This window comes from Balaenoptera physalus (genome assembly GCF_965194825.1).
Source record: "Balaenoptera physalus genome assembly, chromosome: 7".
NCBI classification, from domain to species: Eukaryota; Metazoa; Chordata; class Mammalia; order Artiodactyla; family Balaenopteridae; genus Balaenoptera; species Balaenoptera physalus.
Genome location: NC_138886.1, coordinates 39,262,217 through 39,288,610, shown reverse-complemented (window position 1 = coordinate 39,288,610; position 26,394 = coordinate 39,262,217). Strand labels below are relative to the sequence as shown.

The window sequence follows — 26,394 nt, the reverse complement described above, 5'->3', positions numbered from 1 at the left end:
CACGTCTGTCTACAGGAGACAAGCTGCCTACCCTCCTGTGACCTCGTTTAAGGCACCCCTGGATTCTGCCCTCCAGGAACCCCAAACTCCTCTGAATCCAAAAGGCCCCAAGCCTTGGTAAAGGACCACCAGCAATCCCTCTCCTTCCTCTCTCATCTCTTTCAAGTGATCAATCAAATCAATATTGATGGAGCACCTACTGACTGACCTCTCTCAAAGGCTGAGCTCCAGCAGAATGGCCCTTCCTGTTCCAGATCCCTTTAGTTGTTGTCTGACCCAGTTGGGTTTTTTTTTTTCCATTTTACTTCCATCAGCTTCCGGCTCAGAAAATTAGTATTTCCCCCCAAACCGACATTTACCTATGTTATGTTTCTATTCTGCTGTGGTGGGAAATGGGAACAATTATCATACGCTACATAATAATGGAAGGACCAAGTGCTGACAGTTTTCGGCTTTTCTGCCTCTCCTTCTCCTTCCTGAGATAACAAAATTCAGACAAATGACCAAAGCAGCAGAAAGGAGGAGGTGCAGGGAAACATGATGGAGAGGAATGAACACAGAGCTAAGGAGTCGGTAGAAATGGGTCCTAATCCCAGTTGTCACCGAAATTACTCGTCTGACCTTGGTTGAGCCACTCAAACCCCTCAGCGCCTTGGGATTTTTTCTTTTTATATAAATTTATTTATTTATTTATTTTTGGCTGCATTGGGTCTTTGTTGCTGCACGCGGGCTTTCTCTGGTTGCAGCGAGCGGGGGCTACTCTTCCTTGCATTGCACAGGTTTCTCATTGTGGTGGCTTCACTTGTTGCGGAGCACAGGCTCTAGGTACGTGGGCTTCAGTAGTTGTGGCACACAGCCTCAGTAGTTGTGGCTCGCGGGCTCTAGAGCACAGGCTCAGTAGTTGTGGCACACGGGCTTAGCTGCTCCACGGCATGTGGGATCTTCCCGGACCAGGGCTCAAACCCGTGTCCGTTGCATTGGCAGGCGGATTCTTAACCACTGCACCACCAGGGAAGTCCCGGGCCTTGGGGTTTTTAATGTGAAATATTAGGAGTTGGACGTAGGTCCCTGACTGCTCTATATCTCTATGGTTCTGCTTGCTCCGAAAATATTAATTGGATTTTACATCATTTGGTTTCATTTCCAGACATTTACAATTCTCTGAGTAATGGGTAACATTTACAGCCCAATTACTTTCCCAAGCTCATCAAAATTTAATTTGCTGCGTGCAGTGACACAATGAATCGAGTTTGACTAGGAAGTCAGCAAAGCCACACCAGTGATTTACACAAGGCTCCCAGACTACAAAATTTACCACCAGGAATGTCTAATGAAAGTTTTTCTCATGTAAACATATAGCTTTCACATCTACTGGAGTTGCAGCAGGTGAGCTTCCCAAGACAGAATGTACTAGACAATACACTCTTTTCACACAATGAGCTCAGGAAATTCTGCTGTGAAATGAAAGGTCTTGGAGTTACTGTAACACCTCATAAATGAGAACTCTATCTCTTTCAGGACTTCAGGATGCTATTTGCATGTTAAAAACACCTGACCCCGGGAGGCTGCATTTCTTCTATGGCAGCTTTAAAAATACTATGACCCACATTTACATTTAAAGACTGATACCTGTGGGTTTTTACTCTCAATCTACTGTAAGGTTTTGGTGAGGAAGGCATTTTGACACAAAATTAATGTGATTTTAGGAGGCAGAAAATATTATTAGAATTTAGAAGTCACCGATGCAACCATCATTAAATTGCTGGATCAAAAGCATTTTCTTCTTCCTGTCACTATTTTTAAAACCATACATCTATACTGTCCCATGTGATAGCCACAAGTCACATGTGATTGTTGAGCACTTGAAATGAAGCTAGTCCAAGCTGACATGTGCCTGAAGTGTAAAATACACAACAGATTGCAAAGATTTAGCATGAAGAAAGAAGGTAAACTGTCTCATTAATCACTTTATATAGATTACTTGTTGAAATAAGAGTTTGGATATCTTGAGTTAAATAAAATAGATTATTAAAATTAATTTTACCTGCATCTTTCTAGTTTTTTTAAGGCTCCTAAAAAAGTTTAAACTAAACAGGCTGCTCACATATTCCAACTGCACAGTTCTGCTCTAAATGTCTCATAGTTTTCTATTATGCTTCTTACACCTAGTGCAAAGTTCACTTAGTCTGCAAATGATTACTAAGGGTTTACAAAGTGCCATGCTCTTTGCTTGATAGGAGGAACTGGAAAATGAAATGATGGTTTTTGTTTTTAAGGATCTAACATTTTAGAAGAGGTGTAAAGAAAATTAAAATCTACATGATACTCACTACTTCCCAAGCAGGGCCCTGACTTCATCTAGCTTAGGAGACATATAAAGGATGAACATTCAGTCTCCTTTGTAGCTCTGCAACCCTCATGACTGAATCCCAGGCCTAGTTTTTATGTCCTGAGGTGGATCCAGATTTGGTGCAACCTGAAGCTTATGGAAGCCAGCTTTAGTAAAAACTAGGATGCAGAATGATAATGACAAAACTAGGGTAAATATTATAATTGAAATGTGAAATACTGAAGTCAAACAAAGCTGGGAATGATTAATCCTCTGAGTGGTTGAGAGGTGACTCCAGAAGATCATTGACTCAGGTCATGTGGGATGAGTAGGAACTTGGTTAGGAGGGTGGGACAGCTTTCCCTGCCAGGAAAGAGCATGGGTAAAGGTACAGAGGCACTTTTGGCAAGAGTGTAAAAGGAGCCAATAATGAAAAGAAGTGAGGCTGAACAGAAGGTGGGCAAGGGACACATTATGTGAAGGCTTGCACTCCGGGCAAGGGCATGAAAATTTCATCCTTGAGTACAGTAATTGGGAACTGTTGAAAGATTTGGAATTACATGATCAGAATTATGATTTAGAAAGACCACTGAAAGCAGTGGAGAGATCAGGCCAGGCACACTTCTGATTCAGCATGTGTACCCACCTCTCCATGAAATTTCTGATTTGAGTAAATCACTTCAGAGTGTCCCAGCGTATATCATATCTCCACAGTCATCCTGCAATCCCATGTGCCTAGATTACAGAACGCCCTTTCCCCTAAAATGTCCAAGGAGTTCTCTTGGTTGACTGGTGTTCATTGAGTCAGTCTTATCTCTCACCTCCCCGCTAACTCCAAACCTCAGGCACTGCCCTCCACCACCCAAGAGAAGTTGCTGCTTCTGAATGAGCACCACATTCCAATCTAGAGACCTGGTATGGCAGTTAATGCTGGGACAGCCAAGAGATTTACACAGCAAAGAGACTGGTATCTGAAGAAATAGGGTTGTCCCAGAGGCCTGAAAAATGAACGGATGACAGCATTCCACTTGGGGCTACCTCAGCCAATGGTGCTCCAGACCTAACGTGGCCCAGCACCTCAGGACACAACTCCTCAGACTCCCTCATGTGGCCAGTCTCCAAATCCCAACCTGCCACCTGAGGGATTTGCTCCGAGAAGTCCTGGACCCCCTGCCTCAGACACAAAAGCATCATTTTCTGTTGATGACCTAGTGTGGCCATCTTATCAGTCTCTCTTCTTTATACACTGAGTAGCCTTGGTCAGGGTTACCTCAATTTACACCTAACTGGCAAACCATAACTTTGAACTCATTTATGTACCCTGTGAACCCATGTACTACTTAAGCGAACTGGCTTACCCATTTCCATGCAAACATCTAGCTCCACCTACCAACAGGTTCTGTGGCAAAAGTAAGTAAATTGACCTTCTAACTTGCCAAATACACAGCTACAGTGGGAGTCACAGAAAGGACCTGGAACTCAATGAATGCCCACTCAAATTGCTTACTTTGTCTTATTCCTAAAGTGAATCTCCACTGTAGACCCCGACAGGATGGTAAATACCCCTGACTCCTCCAGGCCCTGGATGGGGGTCTGATTACACTCTGCCACTCAGCCTGGCACCCTGATGGTACTGTCTACCTTTTACTTCATGATCAAGAAAGTGAAGCTCCTTTCAACACAGGAATATTCAGGAGCAGGTGTAGTGGGGGTCACTGAACAGAGCTAAATCCCAATGTTCAGAGCAATGTATTTACCTCTATTGAGGCCAAAATACCTATGAACATCTTCAAGAAGGTTGGGAGCCATGCTTGTTAGCTGTGGCCAAAGTGTTCACCTAAATGCAAGCCTTAAAATGTCTTATAGGGTGTTATGGACTGAACTGTATCCCCTAAAATTAGTATGTTGAAGCCCTAATCCCCAGTGCAACTATATTTCGGGATAGGACCTTTAAAGAAGTAATTAAGGTTAAATGAGGTCATAAATGTGGGGTCCTAATCCAATAGAACTGGTGTTCTTATACGAAGAGGAAGAGACACCAGGGATGGGCATGCACCAAGAAAAAGTCAAGCGAAGACACAGCGAGAAGGTAGCCATCTGCAAGCTACGGAGAGAGGCCTCAGGAGAAACCAAACCTACCAACACCTTGATCTCAGGAATACCAGCCTCCAGAACTGTGAGAAAATTAATTTCTGTTGTTTAAGCCTCCGGGTCTGTGGTATTTTGTTATTGCATCTCCTAGCAAACTAGTATTCAGGATATTTGAACAGAGGAAATATAACAAGTTAACCCAGCCTGCTTTCCAGACTAAAGAAAGAAACTCAGTTTCCTTCTTCTCCAAAGGAAATGTGATTTGATAAGAAGGTGATGTGATCAGAAGGTGGTGGAGGAACTTTTGAATGCTTTCTACCTGCCAGGAGCTACTCTAAATGTCATGTATATATTGAACCATTTGACCGTCATGAGACTAGAGGTAGATGTCATTACCCCCATGTTTAGCTGAGGAAAGGGAGGCTCAGGTGACTAACATGAGTGTGAGATGTAGGACCATGAAATCACTGATCTGTGAGATACAGAAAGGAGATATAAGATGGAAAGCCAAAAAGAGAACAAGAATTCATATCTGAGGCCTTGCTTCTTCTTGACCTTTGGCTCTTCATGTAGGGAGCTCTGTCACTCTAGTGATGTAACCACTTTTCATTATTTGTATTATGTGAGTATACCCGTGATGCAATGGGGTTAAAAATGTGCCCCCTAGAAAGCACCATACCCCCCCCCAAAAAAGAAAGAGATTTCCTGAACACAGTCAATGTAACCCATCTTTCACCCTTAGACACTCAAATCACACCATTTTGTCTGACTTTCTATGTCCTCTGATTCCTAGATCTTGCTTATTCTTTGTGTGTTGATTTAGATTTGAAGGTGAATTCTTTCACACCAAAAGACATGCAAAAGTCATAGGAAGTCAACATTTCAGTGTTCATTTTATGTGTTTCTCAATTGTTTTTTTCACGCCATGCTATTTCCAAAATAAATGCTGCATGACTCTGTTACATTATTTTTCTAATCCATTATCAGTCAGGTCCAATGGACTAGTGCTTGATCAACAGAAAGTTTATCTTTTTTGCACACATAAACCCAAAGTTTAGATCCTAAATTTTTATAACTCAATATTCTAAAAGAGGTACCTTCGAGGATCAAACTTTAAAGTAAATTCACAGCCTCCAGCTCTCTGAAAGCAAAAGCAACACACATATGCCACACAAGGATTAGAAATTTGTGCTGTCACATGCAGTTGAACTGGAGAGTTTAGGTCCATGTCATACAGGTGAAATGAGTTTGTTTCCTTTTAGGTTTACCATGTACGTTTTTCTTTGTTTCCAGTGAACATCCTATTCTTTTTAACTTACCCACAAGTATTGCTTCAGGAAATCCCCCCCAAAATCAGAGAAAGTGAGGCTGAAAGTAACAATCTCGATACTGGATAAATGTGAACACACACAGAACAAACGAAATAACAACAATAAAACACAGATGAGCCAGAAGAATTGTGTAGATTGAAGGGGTGTGTCCAGAGATGGTCATCACTAGGTAGAGGCCTAGAGGCCTCAGAAGAGAGCATCCTAATCCAGAAATGGGGCTTCAGTTCTAAAGGCTCAGAAATTGGATTTTGTGAATATCCTAGGCAGAGATCAGTTTCTCAAAAACAAAAGAACGTCATACAAATTCATAAGAGACTAATGTAACAGCCGGAATGTTGCTCAGTAGATTCTTCCCTGTCGTGAAATCTACATGGGAAGCCAAATTCTGATGAAGAGACTGAACAATTCACACGTGCTCTGGCAATCAGAATACGGCTTTTGCACCTTAGAGGCCCTGAAGCTGTTCTCTTAGGTAGGGTCGAATTCACGTGGACAAAGTTTTCTCCAATTTTATGTACTTTTCTCAACAGCAGCTTGAGGAACATTAATATAGCCAAATGATTTTTTCCATCTCTATGTTGGTTAGGGCTCAGAGGTGAGGACACACTACCAAAAAGCACCTTCTAACCCCGAGCATTCAGAGAGCAGGATGCCACCTAACAGTACCCTCTTTAACAGAGGAAACTTTTCATTCAGACTTTAATAAAGTATTGCCTATTTATAACTTGGTTTACCATAATGTGATTCTTTTTTAAAAAATCACTTTAGGCAGTGCGCTCAGCTGTCCTGCAGACCTGTCTTTTGCTTCAACAGTGTTTGGAATGAACAGACCCAGGGACGTTCCTTGCTCCAGCCTCTGACCACCCTCCAACCTTTTTTCCAGTCACAACCTTTGGAATCAGCCACTCAGCTATCCTTGGCCTCCAGGACAGGCCAACACCGTTTTTTGCGCTTAGCTCCTTACTACCAATCAACCATGAGCTCCCAGAGTCGTCAGAATTATTCCACCGAGGCGGAGGCCGCCGTCCACCGCCTGTTCAACATGCATCTGCGGGGCGGGCACTTACCTCTCTCTGGGCTCCTATTTCGACCGCGACGATATGGCTCTGCACGGCGTGGGCCACTTTCTTCAGGAATGGCCAAGGAAAAGCGCAAGGGCGCCCAGTGTCTCTTGAAAATGCAAAACCAGTGCTGGAGCCGCGCCCTTTTCCAAGACGTGCGGAAGCCTTCTCAAGATGAGTGGGGTAAAACCCAGGACGCTGTAGAAGCCCCCATTCTCAGGGAGAAGAACCTGAACCAGGCGCTTTTGGATCTGCGAGCCCTGGGTTCGCACAGACTCCCACGTCTGTGACTTCCGGGAGAGCCGCTTCCTGGACGAGCAGGTGAAACTCATCAAGAAGATGGGCGACCACCTGACCAACCTCCGCAGGCTGGCTGGTCCGCAGGCTGGGCTGGGCGAGTATCTCTTTGAACGGCTCACCCTCGAGTACGAACAGGAGTCTCCAAAGTGCAGCGGCCTTTGAGGAGCCCCTCTGGCGTCAGAGCTTCTGCCTGAAGCCCCTCTCTGCAGCCACTAGGCAGCTTTTTAACCACCCTGGAGCCCTCTCCCAAGCCTTGGACCAAATGGAAACAATAAACTTTTTGCAGCAAAAAAAAAAAAAAAAAAAAAAAATCACTTAAGTTCTATCTCTTCTAGAGAACCTACTAATCACCAACCATCCCCCCAACAAAAAAATAAAATTACACACATGCCAAACATTAGTATAGAATGCCTTTTAAAAATCCACTAATGTTCTTAAGAGAATTAAAGATTTAGCCCACTGTGGACAAGCCCTATTTTATATTTTTTTCATTTTACACATCACATAGTGTGTCAAAAACTAAAAGTGAAAAAACACTATTGAAGAATGCAAAACTGTGTATCCTGCTTTGTACACTGATTTCTCCCCCAGTTTCAAAAGATCAAGATATATCAAGCATTAGAACAAGATCCTCATAGGTGAGAATATTATTGAAGATACAGCATTACAGAGTAGAGAGAATAAAGAGGTAGAACCAGAGGTGCCTGCCCTCAAATTCAGGGTCCCTTTTACAAGCTGTTCCATCGTCACATCCTTAAAACAGGATTGATGATATCAAAAGTGTAAAGTCATTTTTACAGTTAAAAAAGTTAATGTGATGTGCTTGGCATATACAGATACTCAGTAAACAGTAGGTATCACAGCTGTAATTTTAGAGATACTTCATTTTTTGAGCATTTCCTTTCCCTTCTCCAAAACAACCCTATATCCCCTCAGTTAAATGAAGTTTAACAAAATATCTTCCTAACCCACAGCATCTACAGAGAGCTTAGGGGAGTGTCTACATTCTTAACTTTTCCAGAAGGACACTAGTGTCTTTTGCATGGAAACAGGGTGGGTTAAAAAGAAAGAACCAATCAGTGAGCTTCTGTTTTAATGAGAGAACTGGAGAGAAACCAGACTTCACCTTGACCAGGACATGGAGGTCAAGACTAAAAAGTGCATTCTTAAAGTGGAATTATCACAAAGTTCAGAGGTTGGTTTAACTCCACTTCCTAATTCTATTTGTATTTGTTCTGTGGTGGCTTTCAAACTTTTAACATGTGTTTTTAGCAAATGCTCTTTTTAATCAAAATCTAAGATGTAACGTACAGCTTGGTGACTGTAGTTGATAATGCTGCATTGTACCTTTGAAAGTTGCTAAGAGAGTAGATCTTAAAAGTTCTCATCACGGGCTTCCCTGGTGGCGCAGTGGTTAAGAATCTGCCTGCTAATGCAGGGGACACGGGTTCGAGCCCTGGTCTGGGAAGATCCCACATGCTGCGGAGCAACTAGGCCCGTGAGCCACAACTACTGAGCCTGCGCGTCTGGAGCCTGTGCTCCGCAACAAAAGAGGCCACAACAGTGAGAGGCCCGTGCACCGCGATGAAGAGCGGCCCCCTTTTGCCACAACTAGAGAAAGCCCTTGCACAGAAACGAAGACCCAACACAGCCATAAATAAATAAATAAATAAATAATAAAGAAATGTTCTAGGACTAAAAAAAAAAGGAAGGCTATAATCTCAGAATATAAGGTATTCCTTTAAAAAAAAAAAAAAGTTCTCATCACAAGAAAACAATTATTTGTAACGTTCTGTGGTGATGGATTAACTAGACTTAATGTGGTGATCATTTCACAATATATACATGTGTCAAATCATTGTGTGGTACACCTGAAACTAATATAATGTTATATGTAAATTGTATCTCCATGAAAAAGTCTTGATGCCATGAAACAGAAGAGGATCTTAGTATGGCTTTAACTCAAACAGACTCTCCCCTCACTGTGTTATTGAAGGCTTGAAGGGCGTGGGCAGGGGAAAGGGGAAGGAGAGGAAACAGCCAACACTAATTTGCATTTAACAACATACTTTCCTCTTTTATTTGCCTACCACTTCTTCCTTTATGCTTCTTATTGAAGTAAATATACCAGTAGGTCTTTTAGCAGAAAGAATAATCAATGAATAATAAACTCTATAAACAATAAACTGAACAATAAACTCTCAGTCTTTGTATATCTACATTTGTCTACATTTTACACTCTTTCCTGACCAATATTTTAGCTTGGAATGGAATCCCAGCTTGCTTCCCCATAGGACTTTGCAAAAATTATTTAATTGATATCTGGCATCTACTTTTTGCTGTGAGAAGCCTGTCATCAGTAAAATTTTCTACCTAGAAAAGAATAAGAACCTCACTTCTTTTTTCTGGTAGTTTTTAGATTTTCTAGGTATGGATTTGTTTTTCAAATCTTGCTTGCAACTTAATGTTGCTTGCTATATTTGAGGAATCATGTCTTTCTTCAATTCTGAAAAAAAAAATTTCGGCCATAATCTCTTAGAATATTAACCCTGCCGCATTCTCTCTAATCTCTCCTAGAACTCTTATTAGATAAATGTTGGAGCTTTTAATTCTTTCCTCCATGCCTCTTAATTTCTCTTCTATTTTGCCATCTCTTTATCTCTCTGAACTGCATTCTGGGTGATTCTGTTAGAGTTTTACAATTCAGAAAAGTCTTTTCTTGAGAGATCTAATTACTGATTAACCTATTGAGTTTTACTTTATGCTGAATATAAGCATTATACAAAAAACTATAGTTTTAACCTAATTCCCTGACTATACCAAAGAGATGAAAATGCATATTCTTATGCAAATGTTCTTTTTGTGGTAGATGTTTCTGGAGATGTTCCTGATTCATATTCTGTATAAATAGAATCTTGCCATTTCAATCCTATCATAGTGACATATTGGACACTTGTGATAAAATGAAGCCAGGAAACATTTCTAATACACACGGAGACATATATTTTTCCAGTTAATTATCTATCCCATTTTAAAGCATGCTTATTTTTAAAGTGTCAAAATGTACTAATCCATACTGCAATTGTTTGGAAAACTTCATGAACAAGTATATTTCAGCAAGAAAAGACATTTGATGCCAGCCAAATTCTCTTCTTTTCTGTCACTATAAATGGCTTTCCTATTTTCAACAGTTTTTCAAAATCGAAGTCATATCTAAGCTGACAACTTCTTTGGCAAGTCTCAGCTAGATGTAATTTGAAACAGTCAAGGAAGCAAAGCCTAAACAATAAGGTTTTTAATGGGAACGATGACAGATCCTTAACTACTGTCATACTGTGTCTGACACCAGAAGACTTGAGAGGAAATTTGTTAAATAAATACTTGCAGTTAAAGGAATACACCTGCATTTAGAGTATGTGTTCTGTGTCCTGAAAATATGTAAGATCTGAGAATTCGGTGATGTTAAACACTTAACAAAAACACACCTGAAAAACACCCCCAAGGAATTTTTCTCTTTCACCTTCAGAATATTCTTTATCTATAGTCTGCATCCAAAGGTCATTAAAAGGTCACAAGGGATAAAAAAAAATCAAAGCGCGCCTCCTTTTAGCCTCAGCTTAGTTCTATACAAAACAAGGTTGTTTACTTACTAAGGGAGAAGAAAATTCTAATGTGACCTTTTAACCACTATTGCTTACACACACATATACACACATGGTTTGCTTTTACTAGAATGAGACTTTTTTTACTATTAACACTATATTGGTATTCATGTATTATGTATTCAGTATATATGAATATTATGTTTTAGAAACACTACAGATTGGGGGCTTCCCTAAGAAAACTAAACTAAATCACCAGGAAAGCTGAAATGAGGCTATACTTGACAGTTGGTTTAATTTATAACAATTTTCTCTATTTAAATTGCCTAAGCTTAGTTTCAGATAAAAATTACTATCTTTGTTTAGGCTTTTTATGTCTCAGCAGGTAAAATACCAATTCTTATGTGTAAAACTCTTTAATTTAAATGAAAATTACTAGGCAACATGAAGAAAAATTAAGTCTGTGTTTTAGGACACAGCTAAAACCTCCAAACCCAATGAATGTTTGCACAGCTATCATAGAGAAGAGGAAACTAGCAGGTGATTCTGGGAAGATGTGGCTTGATTATAACTCTCTCCTCCCCCACTACCAACTTCAATCTATCTCCCTTTCCTGCACTGAATAGCTGCTCAGCTCTACAAGCTAGCAGGAGCAGATAAACACTTCAGTTCTGTGTAAGTCCTAGAGGAGAGAAAGCAGCAAGATTGTCTCTGTCTTACATTGGTTAAGCACCCTAGACTACACTGAGGGTGACTGTCATAAACTGGTGGATTCCAGGGAGACCACTGAAATGCAGAGATCTGTGTATTCCCAGGCAAGGTCAAGATCAACCCTAGGAAAGGGCCGGACACCCTGATCCCTAAAAGGCCAAGAAGGAGCACATGATGGACCCAGTCCTTCCTTTCCTTGATCCTGGCAAAACACAAGGAAACCAAGAAATTAAAAATAGAATTACCAAGCAGAAGCAAGAAGAACTACAACCCTGCAGCCTGTGGAACAAAAACCACATTCACAGAAAGACAGACAAGATGAAAAGGCAGAGGGCTATGTACCAGACGAAGGAACAAGATAAAACCCCAGAGAAACAACTAAATGAAGTGGAGATAGGCAACCTTCCAGAAAAAGAATTCAGAATAATGATAATGAAGATGATCCAGGACCTCGGAAAAAGAATGGAGGCAAAGATCGAGAAGATGCAAGAAATGTTTAACAAAGACCTAGAAGAATTAAAGAACAAACAAACAAAGATGACCAATACAATAACTGAAATGAAGACTACACTAGAAGGAATCAATAGCAGAATAACTGAGGCAGAAGAACGGATAAGTGACCTGGAAGACAGAATGGTGGAATTCACTGCTGTGGAACAGAATAAAGAAAAGAGAATGAAAAGTGATGAAGACAGCCTAAGAGACCTCTGAGACAACATTAAATGCAACAACATTCTCATTATAAGGGTCCGAGAAGGAGAAGAGAGAGAGAAAGGACCAGAGAAAATATCTGAAGAGATTATAGTCGAAAACTTCCCTAACATAGGAAAGGAAATAGACACCCAAGTCCAGGAAGCGCAGCGAGTCCCATACAGGACAAACCCAATGAGAAACACACTGAGACACATAGTAATCAACTTGGCAAAAAATTAAAGACAAAGAAAAATTATTGAAAGCAGCAAAGGAAAAACGATAAATAACATACAAGGGAACTCCCATAAGGTTAACAGCTGATTTCTCAGCAGAAACTCTACAAGCCAGAAGGGAGTGGCATGATATACTTAAAGTGATGAAAGGGAAGAACCTACAACCAAGATTACTCTACCCTGCAAGGGTCTCATTCAGATTTGATGGAGAAATCAAAAGCTTCACAGACAAGCAAAAGCTAAGAGAATTCACCACCACAAAACCAGCTCTACAACAAATGCTAAAGGAACTTCTCTAAGTAGGAAACACAAGAGAAGAAAAGGACCTACAAAAACAAACCCAAAACAATTAAGACAATGGTCATAGGAACATACATATCAATAATTACCTTAAACGTGAATGGATTAAATGCTCCACCCAAAAGATACAGGCTTGCTGAATGGATACAAAAACAAGACCCATATATATGCTGTCTACAGGAGACCCACTCAGACCTAGGGACACATACAGGCTGAAAGTGAGGGGATGGAAAAAGATATCCCATGCAAATGGAAATCAAAAGAAAGTTGGAGTAGCAATACTCATATCAGATAAAACAGACTTCAAAATAAAGAATGTTACAAGAGACAAGGAAGGGCACTAAATAATGATCAAGGGATCAACCCAAGAAGAAGATATAACAATTATAAATATACATGCACCCAACATAGGAGCACAGCAACACATAAGGCAACTGCTAACAGCTCTAAAAGAGGAAATCGACAGTAACACAATAATAGTGGGGGACTTTAACACCTCACTTACACCAATGGACAGATCATCCAAAATGAAAACAAATAAGGAAACAGAAGCTTTAAATGACACAATAAACCAGAGAGATTTAATCGATATTTATAGGACATTCCATGCAAAAACAGCACATTACACTTTCTTCTCAAGTGCACATGGAACATTCTCCAGGATAGATCACAGCTTGGGTCACAAATCAAGCCTCAGTAAATTTAAGAAAATTGAAATCATATCAAGCATCTTTTCTGACCACAACACTATGAAATTAGAAATGAATTACAGGGAAAAAAACGTAAAAAACACAAACACATGGAGGCTAAACAATACATTACTAAATACCCAAGAGATCTCTGAAGAAATCAAAGAGGAAATCAAAAAATACCTAGAGACAAATGACAATGAAAACACGATGACCCAAAACCTATGGGATGCAGCAAAAGCAGTTCTAAGAGGGAAGTTTACAGCTATACAAGCCTACCTCAAGAAACAAGAAAAATCTCAGATAAACAATCTAACCTTACACCTAAAGGAACTAGAGAAAGAAGAACAAACAAAACCCAAAGTTAGCGGAAGGAAAGAAATCATAAAGATCCGAGCAGAAAGAAATGAAATAGAAACAAAGAAAACCATAGCAAAGATCAATAAAACTAAAAGCTGGTTCTTTGAGAAGATAAACAAAATTGATAAACCATTAGCCAGACTCATTAAGAAAAAGAGGGAGAGGACTCAAATCAATAAAACTAGAAATGAAAAAGGAGAAGTTACAACAGACACTGCAGAAATACAAACCATCTTAAGAGACTACTACAAGCAACTTTATGCCAATAAAATGGACAACCTGTAAGAAATTGACAGATTCTCAGAAAGCTATAACCTTCCAAGACTGAACCAGGAAGAAATAGAAAATATGAACAGACCAATCACAAGCACTGAAATTGAAACTGTGATTTAAAATCTTCCAACAAACAAAAGCCCAGGACCAGATGGCTTCACAGGTGAATTCTATCAAACATTTAGAGAAGAGCTAACACCTATCCTTCTCAAACTCTTCCAAAATATAGCAGAGAGAGGAACACTCCCAAACTCATTCTATGAGGCCACCATCACCCTGATACCAAAACCAAACAAAGATGTCACAAAGAAAGAAAACTACAGGCCAATATCACTGATGAACACAGATGCAAAAATCCTCAACAAAATACTAGCAAACAGAATCCAACAGCACATTAAAAGGATCATACACCATGATCAAGTGGGGTTTATCCCAGGAATGCAAGGATTCTTCAATATACGCAAATCAATCAATGTGATACACCATATTAACAAATTGAAGGAGAAAAACCATATGATCATCTCAATAGATGCAGAGAAAGCTTTCGACAAAATTCAACACACATTTATGATAAAAACCCTGCAGAAAGTAGGCATAGAGGGAACTTACCTCAACATAACAAACGCCGTATATGACAAAACCCACAGCCAACATCGTCCTCAACGGTGAAAAACTGAAACCATTTCCACTAAGATCAGGAACAAGACAAGGTTGCCCACTCTCACCACTATTATTCAACATAGTTTTGGAACTTTTAGCCACAGCAATCAGAGAAGAAAAAGAAATAAAAGGAATCCAAATCAGAAAAGAAGAAGTAAAGCTGTCACTGTTTGCAGACGATGTAATACTATACACAGAGAATCCTAAAGATGCTACCAGAAAACTCCTAGAGCTAATCAATGAATTTGGTAAAGTAGCAGGATACAAAATTAATGCACAGAAATCTCTTGCATTCCTATACACTAATGATGAAAAATCTGAAAGTGAAATTAAGAAAACACTCCAATTTACCATTGCAACAAAAAGAATCAAATATCTAGGAATAAACCTACCTAAGGAGAAAAAAGACCTGTATGCAGAAAATTATAAGACACTGATGAAAGAAATTAAATATGATACCAACAGATGGAGAGATATAGCATGTTCTTGGATTGGAAGAATCAACATTGTGAAAATGACTCTACTATCCAAAGCAATCTACAGATTCAATGCAATCCCTATCAAACTACCAATGGCATTTTCCACAGAACTAGAACAAAAAATTTCACAATTTGTATGGAAACAAAAAAGAGCCCGAACAGCCAAAGCAATCTTGAGAAAGAAAAATGGAGCTGGAGGAATCAGGCTCCCTGACTTCAGACTATGCTACAAAGCTATAGTAATCAAGACAGTATGGTACTGGCACAGAAACAGAAATATCGATCATGGAACAGGATAGAAAGCCCAGAGATAAACCCACGCACATATGGTCACCTTATCTTTGATAAAGGAGGCAAGAATATACAGTGAAGAAAAGACAGCCTCTTCGATAAGTGGTGCTAGGAAAACTGGACAGCTACATGTAAAAGAATGAAATTAGAACACTCCCTAACACCATACATAAAAATAAACTCAAAATGGATTAAAGACCTAAGTGTAAGGCCAGACACTATCAAACTCTTAGAGGAAAACATAGGCAGAACACTCTATGACATAAATCACAGCAAGATCCTTTTTGACCCACCTCCTAGAGAAATGGAAATAAAAAGAAAAATAAACAAATGGGACCTAATGAAACTTAAAAGCTTTTGCACACAAAGGAAACCATAAACAAGACCAAAAGACAACCCTCAGAATGCGAAAAAATACTTGCAAATGAAGCAACTGACAAAGGAGTAATATCCAAAATTTACAAGCAGCTCATGCAGCTCAATATCAAAAAAAAAAAAAACCCAATCCAAAAATGGGCAGAAGACCTAAATAGACATTTCTCCAACGAAGACATACAGATTGCCAACAGACACATGAAAGAATGCTCAATATCATTAATCATTAGAGAAATGTATATCAGAACTACAATGAGGTATCGCCTCACGCCAGTCAGAATGGCCATCATCAAAAAATCTAAAAACAATAAATGCTGGTGAGGGTGTGGAGAAAAGGGAATCCACTTGCACTGTTGGTGGGAATGTAAATTGATACAGCCACTATGGAGAACAGTATGGAGGTTCCTTAAAAAACTAAAAATAGAACTACCATATGACCCAGCAATCCCACTTCTGGGCATATACCCTGAGAAAACCATAATTCAAAAAGAGTCATGTACCACAGTGTTCACTGCAGCTCTATTTACAATAGCTAGGACATGGAAGCAACCTAAGTGCTCATCGACTGATGAATGGATAATGAAGATGCGGCACATTTATACAATGGAATATTACTCAGCCATAAAAAGAAACGAAATTGAGTTATTTGGAGTGAGGTGGATGGACCTAGAGTCTGTCATACAGAGTGAAGTAAGTCAGAAAGAGGAAAACAAATACCATATGCTAACACATATATATGGAATCTAAAAAGAAAAAAAAAATGGTCATGAAGAACCTAGGGGTAAGATGGAAATAAAGACGCAGACCTACTAGAGAATGGACTTGAGGATACGGGGAGGGGGAAGGGTAAGCTGGGACAAAGTGAGAGTGGCATGGACATATATACACTACCAAATGTAAAATAGATAGCTAGTGGGAAGCAGCCGCATAGCACAGGGAGATCAGCTCGGTGCTTTGTGACCACCCATAGGAGTGGAATAGGGAGGGTGGGAGGGAGGGAAACACAAGAGGGAAGAGATATGGGGATATATGTATATGTATAACTGATTCACTTTGTTATAAAGCAGAAACTAACACACCATTGGAAAGCAATTATACTCCAATAAAGATGTTAAAAAAAAAAAAAATTGGGTTGGCCCAGAAGTTCCCTCAGGTTTCTGTAAGCTCTTACGGAAAAACCCAAATGAACCTTTATGCCAACCCAATACAAGAAAAAAAAATGATATATCATGATATTGTGCATCTTAAAAAGAAAAGAAACCACATTGTACAACCTAAGTAATATAATTTTAATTTGTCAATCATACCTTAATAAAGCTGGAAAAAAAGAGTGAGACACATTAAAAAAAAAAACCACCTTATATATTGCTGTATGTCAATTATATCTAAATAAAATGGGGAAAGAAAGAAAAAGAAAACAACTTTTGCTCTTTGAAAAACACTGTTAGGAGACTGAAAAGACAAGACACAAATTGGCAGAAAATATTTGCAAATCACTTATCTAAAAAGAACTTTTAACAACATACAATGAATTTTCAAAACTCAGCAATCAGAAAACAACCCAATTTAAAAATGGGCAAAAGACTTGACCAGACACTTCACCAAAGAGGATATATGGATGACAAATAAGCTCGTGAAAATATATGTAACATAATTAGTCATTAGGGATATGCAAATTAAAATTACAGTGAGATGCCACTGCACACCTGTTAGAATGGCCAAAATTAAAAATACTGAGAATACCGAGTCCTGGCAAGGATATTAAACAACTGGAACTCTCACATATTACTAATAGAAATGCAAAATGACATAGCCCCTCTGGAAGACAGTTTTGCCTTTTTTAACTTTACATTTAAAGATACGCTTACCTTACAACCCCACCATCCCGCACTTAGGTATTTACCCAAGAAAAATTAAAACATAAATGCACACAAAAACTTGTACACGATGTATATAGCAGCTCTAGTCATAATCGCCAACCCCTGGAAACCACCCAGAGGTCCTTCAACAGCTGAATGAATAAACAAGCAAACTATTGATTCACACAACAACATGGATGAATTTCAAAGGCATTATGCTGAGTAAAAGAAGCCAGTCTCAAAAGGTTATATATTCTGATTTCATTTATATGACATTCTTGAAAAGACTCCATTTATTATGATGGGAAACAAATCAGTGTTTGCCAGGGCCTAGCAGTTGTGGGGAGGATTTGCAAGGGAGTTTTCTGGAGTGATGAAACTGTTCTGTATCCTGATTGTAGCTGTAGTTCCATGAATTACATGTGTTAAAATTTACAGAACTATACACCAAAAATAAAGTTCACCACATGTTAAGTTTTTAAAATAAAATAATGTTAATCAACTAATTCAGGCCACAGAAAAATATAGAGCTCTTCCAATTCATTTTATGAATCCTGTATAACTTTTACTTCAAGACCTGGTAAAGATACCACAAAAAATTATTCTGAACATAAATGCACAATTTCCAAAAAAATATTATCAAAGAGAATCCAGCTTTGTAGCAAATGAATGTTCAAGAGCAAAACTATGTTCAAGAGGGCTTATTTCAAGAATACAAGGGCAGATCATTATTGGGTAATATATATTGACATAATTAATTGCACTGATTGTTGGAGGAAAAGCAAATGGTCATGTCGTGGATACTGAAATAGATTTTCTAGAATTCAGATGTCATTCTTATTAAAAATTTCAAGTAAAATGTGTTTTAAAAGTAATAAAGACTACTATCAAAATCCAACAGAATATGTTATCATAGATAATATATATAATATATACACATATCATAGGTGATATACACACATGCATGCACAGACAGACACACACATATATATACACACATACATAAATATATAAACACATAATTTAAGGAGTTTTTTAGAACTGGATAAAATAATCTTAAATTTTCCTTGGAATTAATAAATCCCAGAAAATAGTCAAAAATTTTAAATAGAAGAATGGCAGAGAGACTTGCCCTGATTGATATCCAATGATTCTATTAAGCCAACAGTGATTAAGTCAACATGGTATGGGCCTAGGGACAGACAAAAGATCACTGGCACAGAATAGAGAATCCAAATTTACGCCAACATATTTGAAAATTTAATGGGTCAAATATACTATTTTAACTCAATGAAAAAGGAGATTTTTGTTTTTTAAATACCAATTTCATTAAAAACTTAAGGGCAAAAAAATAAGACAGTTACAATTCTATAAGAAAATATAGCTATATACAGGCTATACAGGGTAGGTAGAAGAAAACCTTTTAACCAAGATTGGGCATTAGGAAAGTATAAAAAACAAAAACAATCCATTTGGCTCCATTTTTTTCAAATGTATAGAAAAAGAGAGCAAAACAAATAAGCAATCGATGTGGAAAAAAACACATGCAACGAAGGAAACAGAGCATTTGTATCTGTAATGTACTTATTTTCTTCCAAATTTCCCAATATGGAAAAATAACCCAACAGAAATATGGGTAAGATGGAGAGCATACACAATTCAGAGAAAAACCATACCAAGAAATATATTAAAACAAACTAGCAGCCCAGAAAATTCAAATTAAAATAACAAGGAGACATTAGACAGGCAGAAATGAAAAAGTCTGATAATGTATATTGCTTCCAGGGATATGGGATAAGTGCTTCCCCATGTGGCTGGTGAGAATATGCATGAAATATTAAAGCCTTTGGGGAAAGCAACCTGGCAATATCTATATTTAAATTAAGAATCCTCATGTATTTCAACAATGCCAAGCCACTCCTAGGGATCTATCCTATGTAAATGAAAGTACCATTATCTGAGTACCATTAACCACAGAAAATATGAGGAAATATGAGCAAGAGTGTTTGTTGCAACACTGCTATTAAAAAGCAGGAAACAAAGTGAATGCCCAGCCACAGGGGAATGACTGGATAGCTTTGGTATATCCACACCACAAAATAGCCACTAAAAAGAAATACCTGGTGACTTACAAAGCAAAATGCAGAAAAGTGTATATAATATAATCATCCTAAGATAAAGAGAAATATTGACCAAAAACTGTGTATGTGTTGTATTTATTTATGGTTATATGCATATATGTATTAGTATGTGTGTATCATGTATTTCTCTATAATCACATAAAGCGTAGAGAAAAACACTGGAGGACACACGTACAAGGCTGTCGGCTTGGGCTCTTACAGGATTCATGGAGTGATATGAGTAAAGTCAGGGTAGGGGGAGAACAGAGGCAGAAGGAAGCCAAGCCAAAAAAGAAAAGATACAAAAAACTGCAAAAAAAAGGTGGAGGGACTTCCCTGCTGGCGCAGTGATTAAGAATCTGCTTGCCAATGCAGGGGACATGGGTTCGAGCCCTGGTCCGGGAAGATCCTGCATGCCGCAGAGCAACTAAGCCCGTGCGCCACAACTACTGAGCCTGCGCTCTAGATCCCACGAGCCACAACTACTGAGCCCACGTGCCACAACTACTGAAGCCCATGTGCCTAGAGCCCATGCTCTGCAACAAGAGAAGAAGCGACAAGAAGCCCACGCACTGCAACGAAGAGTAGTCCCCGCTCACTACACCTAGAGAAAGCCCACACGCAGCAATGGAGACACAACACAGCCATAAATAAATAAATAAATAAAAATTAAAAGGTGGAGATGCCAATGTATATGGTAATGTCACATTCATGCATTTATGTAAAATATTATATGTACATAAGCAGTAATAAAAATTCAATTAAAGTAAAATAAAGCAAGCAAGAAGAGGAACTGGATGCGTTTAACACAGGGGACAACCATATTACCAACAAGGGATATTCCAAAAGTTTCACACCAAATTTGTTGCTTGAAACTTGGATTCCATCTGCCCAAACACACATATGCACATATTCCCATGCAATTCTTTTTTACCCCATAATGTCCCTGGACCCTGTAGTACAATGAGTTCTGTAGAACCTATTCAATAGGAAATTTGAGTTCCATCTAGGAAAGCCAGGGCCACCTCCTCCAGCTGCAGCAGCGAGAGTGGTCACAGGTAGGCCTATTCCATACCTCCCTGCCTCCAAGGAATCAGAAGTGAGAGCAGGGCCAGGTGTTTTGCACAACTCCAGGGAAAACCATTCACCTTGTATTCTACGGGAGTGCTACTTCCTAGAGTTATGCCGTACAGTGGTCTTGGCTAGGACTTTTCCTAGTTGCAACCTACTGATAGAAATTCCTGTGACCAGAAGCAGGGATTCCCAGACAGATGATGGCGGAGGGGCTGAGGGATGAAATGTTAGAATTGGGACAGAGGTCTAGGGCAGCAGAGTGAGATGACATGGAGTAGGTGCAGGGAGAGAGAAGGCTAGACAAGCATGTGCAAATCATGCCATGGCAAGTTTTGTAAATCAAGAACCATCTCTATACAGCTCTTGATGAGAACATGAAATTTAAATATCATCATGTAGCAACAGTCCAGGCCTATGTCTTCACTCAATATCTCGTTCTCACATTCAAAGACCTAATCTTTAATCAGACAGGTAAATAATAAGGATGTGAGAACAAGCAAAAGTTTTTAAAAGTTGGCTGTCACTATTTAGTCTCTATTGTGACCTGGGTTAAAGTTTTAAGAGTCATCTTTTGAAGCCATTTTTATATTCTAGTAACTTACTGGATGCTTTAGGCATCCAATCAGGTCCAAATATTTTCCTCTTGCAAATGGAACCATAGTCTATAATTATAGCTTACCACAAGCCACCCAATTCTCTAGAGTTTATTCAATTATCTTGTAGAAGCAGGAGCAATGTCTGTGGTCTGATATCTACCCTCATCCACGAAGCCAGAAAGCCTCCAAACACCGCTGGGAGCCAGGACCACACCACAAACTTTTTTTTAACATATACATTCCACCTTTCACTGTCCGCCTCGCCCTTCTCTCCCTTCTCTGTCTAACATGAACTCTTTCACACGGACACGGTGTCATGTAATAAAACCCTGACTTAAGGGGCTTTCAAGAGTATTCATGCTCAACATACTTTCCACAGTGATTCTTCTTCTGGAATTTAATTGCTAAGCTCTATCTAAGCCCACAGCTGACCCACACAGCAAGCCTAGACTCTCATCAGTGCAGAATATCCTGTGGCCTAAGCAGGTGGTCATGTCACCTTCAGTGAAACTGAGACCATCAGAAAAAAAAAGGAAACTGAGACCATCAGGCCGAGGCTCCTCTCGTATCGAGGGGTTTAAAGGAAGGCTCATGATTCTATGTTGACAGCAAGGCTTGCACATCAGCTAAGAGTCTGACCTAAAAGGAGAACTCAAGTATGAGCCAAGGGTTATTTACAGCCTTCTAGCGCTCTTAATTAAGGCAGCCTGGCAAGGACCGCTGGTAGAGTAATAGACATTTTCACTTGTTTCTGATTCTGTCCAACCAGCAGATGAGTCACATAGCTGCAGCCAAGATTACCTGATTATATTTCCCCCTTGACACAAGTTAATCAGGACAGTGACAGCAGAAGGGGCCAAGAGAGGGAACAGAACGACTCAAACATCCAAATGCCAAGGGGAGCATGCTAAGGGACATAATGAAAGGAGTTGGTGGTTGGGTCAGCCCCTCCTGAGTAGGCAGAGAAAAACATTCGGTTTGTAGTTACAGCTTCCTTTCTTGTAGCTAGTTAGGATTGTCTGGTTCCACAGTTAAAAAGAAAATTTTGGCTAACTTCCATCTAAAAGAGAAACTCTATCAGCACAATCAAATAACTGGGCTGTCAAAATGGAAATGTGTTGGCCAGTATGTTGGTTGAAAGTTTATTATTGTGGATTCAGAGGAGGCAGAAATGAACAAAGTTCACAAATGTTAGCCTAATACACACTGTCAAAGATCATCAGCTTTACTTCCTCTAAGAAACTTCTTCCACCCCAAGTTCTACCTCTTTCTTGCTAAGCAATTCTTACAAAGCCTTCTTGAAAAACTGCTTATTTTGGAAATTGTCATTTGTCTGACTTAAGCTGATATTATTTAGACTTTAAATTTTGAAAGGTAGTGGCAGCAATTTGCCCCCACCAAGAAAACAATTAAAAGTCAAAAATGCCCTGATCCCCAGAGAAGCACAAGTTAACACATTTCAAGCAACTGTACTACTCTCTTATTTGGGAAATTATCAGGTGCTGCTTCATAAACGTATTTAAGAACCACAAGGGTTCTTCAGTTCGTCAGGACATTTTCCTATTTAAACACTGATTTAGAAACCTTGCCAAGTAAACCAGGAAATCAAGAGAGCAAAATTATGCAGCACATAAAGAAAGCAGCTGCATATCTCCAACCCTAGTAATTTAACCCGTCGTTTCTTTAAACAAAAATGAAGGGGGGGTGGGAGAAAGAGAAACAAATCTGGCAGCACTAATCTCATTTCATTACCCTGGCAAGCCAAAATATCAGTCATCAAACATATTTGATAGAAAACATTTGTCCATTGTGTTGGTGTTCTTAAAAAGTAAAACCCACAATATAGTATAGGAATTTAATATCAAATTACATTTGAAGGGCCATTTCAGTAATTAAGTGAGAAAATGATTTCTAGCAGATGCCTTTCAGCTTAAAAGCATACCCCAGGCAAAATTCCCCAGCACTGAGAAAGATCAAGACTGTCAAAAGATTCAGGAGCCTCACACATATACACACACACAAAGGTCAGGGTAGAGAATGTGCACCTTGAACAATGAAGTACAATACATAAGAAGATGCACATTACAAGACACAGATAAAGGAAGCAGGTTGTCTTCATCTAACTTACCATACAATAAGAAAATAGAGAGAAAGAGAGAGAGAGAGAGACACTACTGCCTAAAGATTTATTATATGACTTTCATGCTGCTTTGGGGTTGGGTATTGGCCCGATGTCTAAGATTCCAAATTACATAGATGAAATCTCTTGTGGATATTTACTTAGTCTCCTGTTTAAGCCCAAGTGGGAAGTAGCTAAAAGCTGGGCAGAAAGTGTACCTGGAATCATCATACCCCCCCAATTCATATTATCCCTTTATCCAAAGTTTTGCAAATGACAGACATGTGCACGAGTATCAGTCTAACAGGTTGATTCTTCGATAAACTTTTTGAACATCAGTGAACAGGAGAGATAATTTCTGAAATTACTGCTATATGAGTAGCTACCTATCCATCCATAATCTGGCCAGGTTACATAGACAGGATATTCAAGTCTTAAAGAGGAAGCAGAAGATTAAATATAATACTCAATTAAACTTAAATGATCTTTAAAAATGTTACAAAGAATCAAATTTTCTGGATACTTTATTCATCTCTTCTGGTTCCAGAGAAGTGCTATGATTGTTAACTTTCATTTTAGAAAACTTTTAAAGAAATGTAAAAAGACCACCAATTTAGATATACTGAATGATTCCTGTATTAGCTTGCTAGGGTAGCCATAACAAAGTGAGACACATTGGGTGGCTTAAACAACAGAAATCTGTTTAAGCCTCCTCACAGTTCTGGAGGCCAAAAGTCCAAAGTGAAGGTGTCAACAGGATTAGCTTCTTCTGAGAGTCTTTCTTGGCTTATAGACGGCCATCTTCTTCCAGTGTGTTCACATGGTCATCCCTCTGTGTGTGCCTGTGTCCCAATCTCTTCTTATAAAGACACCAGTCATATTGGATTAAGGTCCACCCATATGACCTCATTAATTAACTCTTTAAAAGTCCTATCGCCAAATACACTCACATTCTGAGGTCCTGGGGGTTAGTATTTCGACACATGAATTTAAAAGGTCACAATTTATCCCATAACAATCCTCTTACTGGAAACAACTAAAAAAATGCAAGAGGAAATTTTTTTGTAAAATGTTTTCATCTATTAATGATCTGGAAAGTAAGAAATACTCAGAGTCAAAAGCTAAGTGAAGAAGAATCTGGAGATATAAGCCTATTACTGAAACTGGCTTCTACCCTGAGTTCATTTGCCGAATACAGGTGATTTTGACCTTTGGTTCTCAAAGCCTCAGGTCACTGAGAATAGGAGACATATCTAAGAGCATGTCTAAGGTAAGGGGTTTGATGGGAAATGTTAACTTCCTACCACTTCTAAAACTGAAACCCTAAAGAGAAACCTGAAATCACTTCCCAAGGGACTATACGAAAAATGCCTGTACCAACCAGAAGAGAATAAAAACCTCCCATAAGAGTCTGTTATCATAAACATGTTCAATATCTTTAAATACATAAAAAGGGGGATTAAAATGAGTGACTATTTTAAACTACCAAGATTTAAAGAAACAAAAATAATTCCTCAAAATGAAAAATGAAAAAAAGGATAAATTTAACAGAAGATCAGATGCAACTAAAGAGAGAATTATAGAACTAGAAAATATTTCTCAAAAATATTATCCAAAATGCAATACAGAAACAAAGAAACAAAAAATATAAAAAATATTTAAGAGACAGAGAATAAAGTTGGAATTTCTAACATATATCTAACTGGCATTTTGGCATTTCCAGATGGAGAGGGAAGTAAAAGCAGGGCTGAGTCAATAGTTGAATGTTGAGGATATTCCAGAACAGATTTTAAAAGTCCAATAAAACCCAACCAAGGTAAATAAAAATAAATCTACACCAAAACCCATCATAGTAAATTTGTAGAATACTACCATCCACAAGACCAAAAACAATCAAACAAAAACAACAAAAAAATATTTTTAAGTTGACAGGAACAAGAAAGATTTTCTTCAAAGGAATGACAGTTTGATTGAGAGCTGACTTCTCAACAACAACACTGAAGCTAAGAGATAAATGGAAAAATATTTCCAAGGTATTGAGAGAAAATAATTGTCACCTAGAATTTTATAGCACCAGGAATGGAACCTGTGGTTCATTTCAACATAAGAAATCTTAACTGGCCTGGACATTGACAGGATTGAGAGATTGAATGCCTTATAAGAATGAGGTTGAAATAAAGACTTTTTGAGACAAATAAAAACAGAGAGCTTTCCAAAAGCAGATGGTTTTTAAAAGAAATTCTAAAAGATATTCTTCAAGTGGAAGGAAAGATATTACAGATTGAGAGTCTGAGACGGTAGAAAGGATGAAGAGCATACAAAGCATAAAAATAACACAGAAAGAGCCAAATACATGGATAAATTCTGATCATATGCTGACTACTTAACACAACAATAATAGTAGGGCTTCCCTGGTGGCGCAGTGGTTGAAAATCCGCCTGCCAATGCAGGGGACATAGGTTCGAGCCCTGGTCCGGGAAGATCCCACATGCTGTGGAGCAACTAAGCTCATGCACCACAACTACTGAGCCTGTGCTCTAGAGCCGTGAGCCACAACTACTGAGCCCATGTGCCACAACTACTGAAGCCTACACAGCTAGAGCCCGTGCTCCGCAACAAGAGAGGCCACCGCAATGAGAAGCCCATGCACCGCAACGAAGAGTAGCCCCCACTCGCCACAACTAGAGAAAGCCCGCGCACAGCAACGAAGACCCAATGCAGCCAAAAATAAATAAATAAAATAAATTTATTTTTTTAATAAATAATAATAATAGTAAGGTGTTGTGAGTTAGAAAGCAAAAATTTTCTTTCTTTTCTCCTTTCAAGAAACAGCATGGACATGCCCACT

At 38.9% G+C, this 26,394-nt stretch overlaps 1 pseudogene across 1 annotated transcript in view; it reads left to right on the top strand.

Annotated features, from left to right (window-relative positions):
* The window catches only part of LOC309663852 (ferritin light chain pseudogene), a 10,192-nt pseudogene extending 1,395 nt beyond the window's left edge, over positions 1-8,797 (top strand). The window contains exon 1 of the transcript in view: positions 1-8,797. This exon is cut by the window's left edge and continues 1,395 nt beyond it. The product of the transcript in view is annotated as a ferritin light chain pseudogene (transcript).
* The last annotated feature ends 17,597 nt before the right edge of the window (positions 8,798-26,394 follow it).